This window comes from Macaca mulatta, chromosome 2 (assembly GCF_049350105.2).
Source record: "Macaca mulatta isolate MMU2019108-1 chromosome 2, T2T-MMU8v2.0, whole genome shotgun sequence".
Taxonomy (NCBI): domain Eukaryota; kingdom Metazoa; phylum Chordata; class Mammalia; order Primates; family Cercopithecidae; genus Macaca; species Macaca mulatta.
In genome coordinates, this window is record NC_133407.1 from 9,271,119 (window position 1) to 9,281,200 (window position 10,082).

Sequence of the window (10,082 nt, forward strand, 5' to 3'; positions counted from 1 at the left end):
TTCCCCTACTTTTTCATGTGTGAGAATGTCTGCCTGATGCTGTCTTTATACGTGAATGGTATCTTGGCTTGTACGATATTCTTGAGTCACAGATTCTTTCCTTAGAAACCTAGAAAGGACACTTGTGTTAGTCCAGTCTCACATCGCTATAAAGAAATACCTGAGACTGGGTAATTTATAAAGAAAAGAGGTTTAATTCGTTCACGGTTCTGCAGGCTGTACAAGAAACATGGTAGGATGAGCTTCCAGGGAGGCCTCAGAGAACATACAACCATGCTGGAAGGCAAAGTGGGAGCAGCACTTCACATGGCTGGGGCAGGAGGAAGAGAGGGCAGCGGGAGGTGCTACACACTTTCAAATGACCAGATCTCACGGGAATTCTATAATTAGAACAGCACCAAGGGGATGGTACTATACAATTACGGAAGGATTTACCCCCATGATTCAGTTACCTCCCACCAGGTCCTACCTATGACACTGGGGATTACAATAAAACATGAGATTTGGGTGGGGACACAGATCTAAGCCATATCAATACTGGTCCATTATAATTCACAATTGAATGTTACTAGAGCAACAGCTGATACTGACCCTTGTAGGTTTGCTTTCTCTACCTGGATGCTGGGATAATTTCTATATTATTTTTCTTCAGATTTTTTTTGGTCTTTATTTTTTCAGGTGATAAAACATCACAGATATGATTCAAGCTACTTATGGTTTTCTTCCAAATTCTAATCCACCCCCTTCCTCCACAGAACCTCTACATTGACTTTTTATTCATCAATTTTCTACCAGCTGCCTTACTTTCAATTCACAAATTCCACATTCTATTTTTGAGATGAGTCCATATTTATATATGCAGCTTTTGTTTATAAGTATTAACTGTATATTCTTTTGGTAGCTATTAGTTTGTTTCCAACTTTACATTGATGTGGTTTTGCAATGAACACTCCAGTGCTTGTTTCTTAGGGCACAAATACAAAAGCATCTCTTGTTGAGGAATTGATGGTTCCAGGAATTTTATGTTCAGCTTTATTAGATATATCTAAAATGGTTATATAATATTATTTTTCTATCAGCAGTGTAAAAGAATTCTCATTTTGCAACTTACTCTTAAAATAATACGTGACACACAACAAAGTGCCATACAAAATTAACTGTTATTGAAATTGAGGTAATATCTACCTCATAACATGAGTTAAGTGGTTTTCTTTAAATATACTAGTATATATATTTATGATATATTCCTTAAAGTTTTGATAGAAATAAAAATAAAAACACCTAGATTCTATATATCCTAGAGGGTACATTGAATTATTAACTAAATTTTTATAATTGTTATTCATTTAATTCAAGGTTTTTATTAAAATTTATAATTCTTTCTGGGAAACAGTCATCTCTTTTCATTCCTAATATTTATTAATAACAGTATTACTTATTAAATATTTAATATTTATTATTAATATTTAGAACATTTTTTCATGCCATTTCTTTTCTTGATTAGATAGTGTGTCTTTTATACAAGTTCTTTGCATTTTTTTAAAGAGTCAGTTTTTGATTTTACTGTTTAGCGCCTTGTTTTAAATTATTATTGGTGCCTGTCTTTGTGTTTACTTCCTCCAGATTTCTTAAGTTTTATGTAATTTTTAAATAATTTCTTGAGTTGAATGTGGTTTGCTTGTTAACTCATGGCTTATCTCAAAATATATTTTTTCGTTTGCAAATATATATTATTGTTGAGTGAGGGGTGTGCTTTTTCTTATGTAGATGATTTCTAAATTAATCCTACTTTGGTTCACAATTTCATGTTATTCATTATTTCCAAAACTTGGAATTGACAAAAACGTGTTCTATGCGATATTCATTTTTTGAAACTTAGTTCAACTTTTTTGTGACCAATTGCCTTTTTAGTTGCAAAAGATAGATTAAACTAGTTAATTTTGTTTTCAAATCTTTTATATTTATAGCTAAATTTTGTCTGATAGATGATACATGTGTGTTAAAAATCTCCCACCGTGATTATGAATTTGTCCACTTCGCCTAGAGAATTGTTTATTTTCAGGCAATATTGTTTAGTAACTACAAGCTTATGATTGTAATCTGTCTTTGCTAGGTTATTGCACTTATCATTATAATTTTTATTATGGTATGCCTGTGTGTTTCTTAATTCCATTGAACTAAAATAATTGCTAATTGGCATTTTTATAGAGTATATATCTACAAAATTATCTAAGATATTTTAGGTTGTATATTCATCTGCATTTTACGTATTCCCAAGGGTGTTAAGAAAATGTTTTATGTTGCTCAGCAATCTCGAATCCGTGAAAATGGTTAACTGAGAAAATTAATGAGATGTTGCATTGCATTCATGGGAAAGCAACAGTGGTGTCGATGGTATGTGTGTAACCATGTGTGTGAGTGTAAATATAGGACTGTGTAAAGGGCTTGAGACTAGATAATACTTGTTAGGCTAAAAGCTTTTGAAGTATGGTGAAAATATCATGCTATAAATCATAATTTTAGAAAAACTTGATTGTGACGGTTGTGGAGGAAACCATGAAATAATTATTTTCATACTCAACAAAAATGTATTGGCACTAATAACCATGAAAGTAACACTTATTCTTGAAACATCTCTTCTTATCAAAGCTAAACCTTTCTGTTACAATCCTGCATGCTTATTAATTTACTGAAATTCTTGTTTTTATACAGCTGGGCAAACTTCAGTGCTATCTTTATTGGAATTCTCATAATTTTTCATAGTTTTTCTTTTTCTGGCATCACTATGTACAGTGACCATGTAATTAATTAATTCCATAAATATAAATATGCTGTTTATTTGGAACAAGATCCTATCTAAATCTTTCGAAAGAGAGAGACCAAGGGGCAACATTTTGTGCATTTAAGAAGCTCACATTTTTAGTGGTGAAGACCAACAAATAAAGTTGATGCAATATTGAAAACGTTATGGGAGCACAGAAGAGAATTTAGTTCACTCTGTCAAAGATTTCTGGAAGAGGGCTTGGTGTGAGAATACTGTACAAATGACATATCACAAGATCCAAACTTTAAAGCATAAAACAATTTTAATAAGAGGTTTAGTAAGGGAAGCTCATTTCATCAGAATGAACTATGTGAGCAGAAGTGGGAATGCACCTTGCTTAATTGGGAAGAACGGGTAGTCCAGTGTAGCTGGAATAGGGGCAGGGCAAAAACAGTGGCTGATGCCAATAAGTTAATTAATGAACAATAATAATTATTATTGTGATTATAATTATAGCCAACCCTTTCATGATGCTTATGATCTGCCAGGCACCATTCTGTGTGTGTGTCCTTCCTTCCTTCCTTCCTTCCTTCCTTCCTTCCTTCCTTCCTTCCTTCCTTCCTTCCTTCCTTCCTTCCTTTCTTTCTCTCTCTCTCTCTCTTTCTTTCTTTCTTCTCTTTTTCTTTCTGACAGAGTCTTGCTCTGTCACCCAGGCCAGAATGCAATGGCATGATCTAGGCTCACTGCAACCTCTACCTCCCAGGTTCAAGCAATTTTTCTGCCTTGGCCTCCCAAGTAGCTGGGATTACAGGCACATACCACCACGCCCGGCTAATTTTTTGTATTCTTAGTAGAGATGGGGTTTTGCCATGTTGGCCAGGCTGATCTCGAACTCCTGACCTCAGGTGATCCACCTGCCTCGGCCTCCCAAAGTTCTAGGATTACAATCATGAACCATCGCACCGGCCCATTCTATGTTCTTTATATATGATAACTCATTTAAGCCTCAAAACATCTTTGTAAAATAACTAGTATTATTACCTCCATATTATAGACAAAGAAACTACAGTACAGAGAAGTTAAAACTTTGCCAAAATCTCAGAAAGTAGTAGAACTGGCATTAAAATTTAGGTATTGGATTCCAGAGCCAAAGCTCTTAAAAACTTACACAATCTTTCAAGTAACTACATACAGAAGAAATTTTTACAAGATCAGTTGCTATCATGGAAAGGCATACACGTTTAATTTGTTTTTCTATTTCCTTGGCATAAATGACTCCCCCAGGAAAATAGTTATTTGTAAGTACCATCCCAACACAAAGGCAGAGGCAACACAGATGGAAACTGACAAAAGCCGTGAAACTTGATGAACCTGTTGTCCTTTTTTTCTTTTTAGAATTGGTTATTGGTTTTCATTACAAGAAGCTGTAACTCACATGCTGTGAAAGTAAGAAAATGTTAAACTAAGCCCTCTGTGGGGTGTTGCGGGGTGGGGAGAAACATAGTTGACAATGTCAGCTGCTCCTGTCACTGTGAAAATGCAAAATTGTGAATATTTCAGGCTTCTACACAACCATAAAGCTCTCAAGGGCAAATAGTTTTATTTAAAACTATCTAAACCACTTTAAGTTCAATTACCAATGTATTTCTGAGCTGTGGCCTGCAGCCAGTATCTTCTGGTCCTAATTTAGTCCCTAGTAGAATACAAACTTTAAATTTAATGTTCTCAATTAAGCTAACCCCAATTTCATCTGCCTCTTTAGGGACTTAAAGAAAGTGCTTCTCTAATTTTTTTTTCTTCACAGCTAGGTGTGCTGTACTGAGACGTGCACATGTGTCTGTCCAAACAAGGATGTAGTTAACCTTGCCAACCTAAAGCCTCTTCAAAACTCTGAAATTGAGTTTAAGAGACTGTATTCACAACACTTTCATCGTTGCTTGTGTCCTTTAGCTACTTTCATAATAACTTAACTATTCCTTCTTGCCTGAGAAAGTCCAAACCTGAGGTCTAAATTTCTAGCCTTACCATGACTTTATGCACATCAGTCTAATGGAGGTTTCCCTCGAACACTGTACAATACCTTTTTATCGGGTTTCATTTATGCTGTTCTTTTTATCTGTAATATCGTTCCTCATTTCTCCCACTGCAAGTTTGACAAAATTGTAAACAAATTGCAGGGCCCAGCTCAAATAACACTCTTCTCTCAGAAGGCTCTTTCTCAACTTTATACTCAAAGCATTTTTTTTTAAAACCTGAAGAAAGCCCTCATCAAAGTCCAGTTGGAATCACATCACCTGGTACAATTAATTAGCATCGGCGCTTCTTCCCTCTCAACCGTTACCCACCCTCTGTGGTGACTCACATTGCTTGTACAGAAGCTTTCTCTGTGCTCTGTATACAGCAGATGCTTCATAATGGTATTCAGTATTGAATAACAATAATAGATATATTGAAATCTACTGCTTTATATTTGAGGCCAGAAGGAATAAGGAAAAAATAACAGAACCCTAAGTCAAAAAACACTCAAGTTCAGAGCGTGAGCTCTACCACTAATACTGTGTAATGTCAGACAAATATTATTGTCTCTGGGTCACAGGAGAATACACTAGGTAATCTATAGGACTCATCATGAATTTAGCATTTGTCATTTTAGGATTTCCCCAGCAATATCATGGGAGTACTGATTACTTCAATCCTCAGCTCCAAATCCAGCTTGAGAAAATTCCATTCTAGATGATAATCAATGAAGCCTCATATATGGGGTCAACTAGTACATCTACACAATATAGCCTGACATTTTCTGATACTCCTGGAACCACATATGCACACAAAAACTCATTCTACAAAAGAATTTGAGTGTAGATTGGGAATAAAAACTTTATTTCACTGACAAAGAAACTCATGTCCAAAGAGTTCCATTATTTTCTCGAGTCATGCAAATAGCTACTAGTAGAATCCAGGCACTAACCCAGAGTTTTTATCTCCCAGGAAGAGCTTTTCTAAATAAACTCAGAATTTAAATATTTAACTGAGTTAAAAAGCTGAGATAAAGGTAATGAAGAGGAAAAATAAAGTGAGAAAGACTGTGTTTAGAGCTTTAGCTAGGATATTTAAATGTAGTGGAAGTAATCACTGGGTTTTTTGAGAGGCATTGTAATTGTGTAAGAATTGCAGTTCAAACACACAGGTGGGAAAACATTTTAAATTTTTGTATTTGTATATGACTCAACCTAATGTATATGTTGGAATACCATTTCAGTAAGTAGTGGAAACTTAATCTTGATCACTTTAGGGTTCTTCTCCTTTCCTAGGATTTTTTGCAAGCTCCAAAGGCTTTATTTCATGCCAAGACACCAGTAAGCATCTGAGTCTCTATTGCTATCTAATTATGCACCGAAATATCCACCACGACTTTGACTGATGACCGTAGGTTCATGCAAATCACTGCTCAGTCATCCCTTATTCTCATAGTCAGTGAGTCCTTTCTCTGTGTCTCCTTTGTTTCCTTCTGCATCTCCTGGTCCACACGGGGCCATAGGAGACTCTGAGCTAAGTCCTGATTTGCATAAACCACGCAGTTATTTCTGAACTGGGTTTTGCTTCCTGCTCAGGCTTTCCTGGAAAGCAAGGCACAGGCCTCTCGGTTCCCTAATTTTTAAACTTATATGAGGATTTGATTGTATTCCCCAAAATTTTGGTCTACAGTGGAGAAAGCATCAGAGAAACGTTTCCATTGCTCTGGGACTCAGTACTCTTCTCAACCCAGGAATTTTTTTAAAATTTTAATTATAGAAAATTTCAAACATGCACAACTATAGAGAAAGAATACTATAATAAACCCCATGTACTGATCTCCCAGCTTCAGCAATCATCTACTCAACGCTAATCTTGTTTTAATTACACTCCCACCCATTCCCTGCCAATGTACTTTTGAAACAAATCTCAGACATTATTTCTTTCAATTTGAAAGCATTAAATAATCTATAAATGATAGGGTTTAAAAAAATTACACAGTACTGTTATCAGAAAAAACAACATTAATTCCTAAATATCATCAAATGTGCTACTTAGTATGCACATATTTCATACTTCTTTGAGTGTCTAATAAATATTTTGCTTTTAAAATAATGTGTTTGCTTGAATTAGGATCCAAGTAAGAATGATTTATTGCTATTAATTGATATATCTTTTAAGTCTGTTTTCAGTAGGTAAGGTTCTTATCAATCTTTGTGCTCCACCCTAACCCCTAAGATCTTTTCTTGAAGAGACCAGGTCACTTGTCTTATAGATTTTCAGGAAATCCTCATCTGGACTGTGGACTCTTATATAAACATACCTGTCAGATATCCTCCCAGATTTTTCAAATTCCTTTTCATTGTCATCTACGATAGTGTGTGACACAAAACCTCAACTCGGACTGTCTTAACACAATAGAAACATATTTCTTCACAGGAAAGTTTAAAACCAGTGTTACGGATCCTCTGAACAGCGACTCCCCTCCATACAATGATCCAGGGACCCAGGATTTTTACCGTTGTTGACTCCCCTGTGTCTAATATATGCCTTTTAGTGATTACCCAGCAGGTCCTCTCATTCCAGTCAGCCAGCAGGGGAAGAGAAAGGATAATTCATAATTATCCCATGTGAGAGGTGTTTATTTTCTTTAATACACCAGAGCTGGATAGGGATCTGAATAGGGAGGGAGCATATCACTTCTACACGTATTCCTGGGCCACACTCCACTGCAAAGGAAGCTGGAAAGTAACATTTAGCCGTGTGCCAAGTGGAAGAAGAAATGGGATTAGTGTAAAATCGGCCGGTCTCTGACCCTCTCCATGGGCTACGTTTTTGAAACTCAAAAGCCAAAAATAAAAAGTAGAAAGTTAAAAATCATCCTGCTCTATTATCTCTTTTCTTAATTAATAAATCTAGATTTACCTAATTTGTCAGGGCAACATAGTAGGTTTAAAAAAGAAAAATGTCAGTTACAATTTCAATTGTTTTTTTCTGCCATGTAATGTAGTAGTTTATTAAACAGGCCTATAGTTTAGGTGGATTGAGTTTAGATCATTAATCTACCACTATCTAGTTGTATAAACTAGGTTAATACAGTTTCTCTGAACTTTGCATCCTACATTTATATGACACTAATAATGTCTTACTCCAAAATGTTACAGTAAAGATTAAATGAAATAATATCACAATGCCTTATAAAATGCAGAGTCTCAATAAATATTAAGTAATAATATCAAGCAAATAGGACTTCTCTAACTGCTAAGTCATTTGCCATTATTTTAATCCTGGTGTTACATACCAAGCCTCTACATAGAATTAGCTCATTCTCTTAATGTAGTTGTCAAAATCTATCTGCAAAGTTTTGGATACCTGTCTCCTCATCCTGAATATTGAAAAACTAATACATTCAGAAGCAGTTGAGTTAAGAAAACTATAGAAAGATATAAAATGTGTGTCACTTAAAATAGTACAGAATACACTGTGTGTATTATTCACACTTTTAAATGGATTATTTCCTTTAAAAAAAAAATTAGGTTGAAATACTTTTTATTATTGTTTTGATTCTTGTTTTCTGTTTTGTTCTGCTTTGAACTTGTCAACCTTTTGCCTTGAGCAATATGTACAGTTGATCTCCAGATGCCTGGAAATGAGAATCTGTCAAGGTAACTCTCGCCTTCGTTGCCAAGCTGAAGGATCCAGCTGGAAGTAAGAGCAGCTGCTCTTGGTGCCCTAGTTTGGGTCACTTCAAACACAGCTTTAACTTTATCCTGTTTTAAATGCAGACATTTCAAGATCCCATGGAATGGGACACGACCCATCTATTTTATATTTGGATGCCACTTTTACTGAGGATACACTGCAGGGGTGGGGGTAGGAGGAAGGGAAGGATGAGATAAGAGCCTATTGGTGCCAGGTCAATGATATCTATATTTTTAGAGTACCTTTCCACATCCAAGAATGTGTCTGTTATATCTCAGTATTCTTAGTTATAGAAGGCCCTCAAAAGTTAGGTGGCTTAAAAAAAAAAAAAAAAAAGTTGGATGGTGCTTCCCTTGTGTTGAAAAAAGGTGAGCCTGGTTGGGAATTGGACCCGTCCACCTTACCGAAAAAAAACCCCTTTCTTCCTAGGGTGGAAGAGAGCCATCATTTCTCTGCTCTACTTACAGCCTATTTTTACATTCAGGAAGTAGAGTTATTGCAGAATCATGAGAATTGGAGATGGAAAGAATTTACAAAGCAATTCATTCCAACTAGAGGCCACTTGAGAATTTTTAGTCTGCTCTCCAGTGGTGGTTTGGGCTGCTACATTCCTCTCATTGTGTGCTGATTTCACCCAAAGCTAAAATTCTATCAATTTCATAAACAAAACCAAATAGGTATTTAACAGTCTATTCACAGTTAGATTTAAATGAATTACTTCCCATGAATTAAACTACCTTTCTGCAGTTATTTTCTTTTACAGGCCAAAAACCTTTTGGTAAACAAGGTCCAAAACCACTATATATTGATAAGACTATATAAACGTTCAAAATTAAAACAAATTTGATATGAAGTGCATAATAAATAATGAGACAAATCAAAATTTCTGTCACACAGATTACTCACCCTTTAAGATAATGGGATTCATCTTGTCATTATCATTCTGAATATCTGTAAAATAACCAAATTTGAGTCACGCTGTCTGAAAGTCAGAACAAAAAATGAAATCTCAAAAAAGGTCTCATAATTTTACTAATGGTAAAATAAAGATCCAGAGAAATTAAGGGACTTGCTTAAGGACTGCCAGAAAATTATTGGTAAAAGTTTATTCCTCACTGACTCCTAAACCAAAGCTCTCTGCATTTGAGGATACTATTGTCAATGAATTGCTTAGGAACTCTACAAATATCTGATTAAAATTTCGAAGCATTATTGTTACCAAATTGCTTCAGTAGGATTTGGTGCAATATCTGGTGAATTATAAGTCTCTAAAGAACCTATGATTGAGTTGTTTGTGGTGAAATAGTTGAGATCAAGAAAATTACGTGCTTGAAAATACCATTGGCCTTACGTGAGTTACAGGGAGATAGCATCTGAAGGTAGAAACCAGCACTGTAATGTTTTAGTGCAATCCTCTGACTGAATTGTTGGGTGAATTACGGTCATTACTGGACTTCTCTAAGATAAAGAAATTTAATTAAATCATTTCTAAGGTCCCTTTGAGAGCTCTATTAGTTTACCCAGCATAGCTATTGTTGCTCGATAAGCACTTACTGAAGGAATTTTACACATATGTTCACTGAAAGATTTTTTCATATTAAAT

General features: G+C 35.2%; 1 protein-coding gene across 2 annotated transcripts in view; it reads right to left on the minus strand.

Moving 5' to 3' along the window:
- Positions 1-9,430, minus strand: part of TP63 (tumor protein p63) — a 526,038-nt gene extending 516,608 nt beyond the window's left edge. For both annotated transcript variants that reach the window (XM_077991177.1, XM_077991175.1), the window contains exon 1: positions 9,386-9,430. The gene's annotated coding sequence lies outside the window, so the exon portion shown is untranslated. The remainder of the gene's footprint in view (positions 1-9,385) is intronic.
- Between the last annotated feature and the right edge of the window lie 652 nt (positions 9,431-10,082).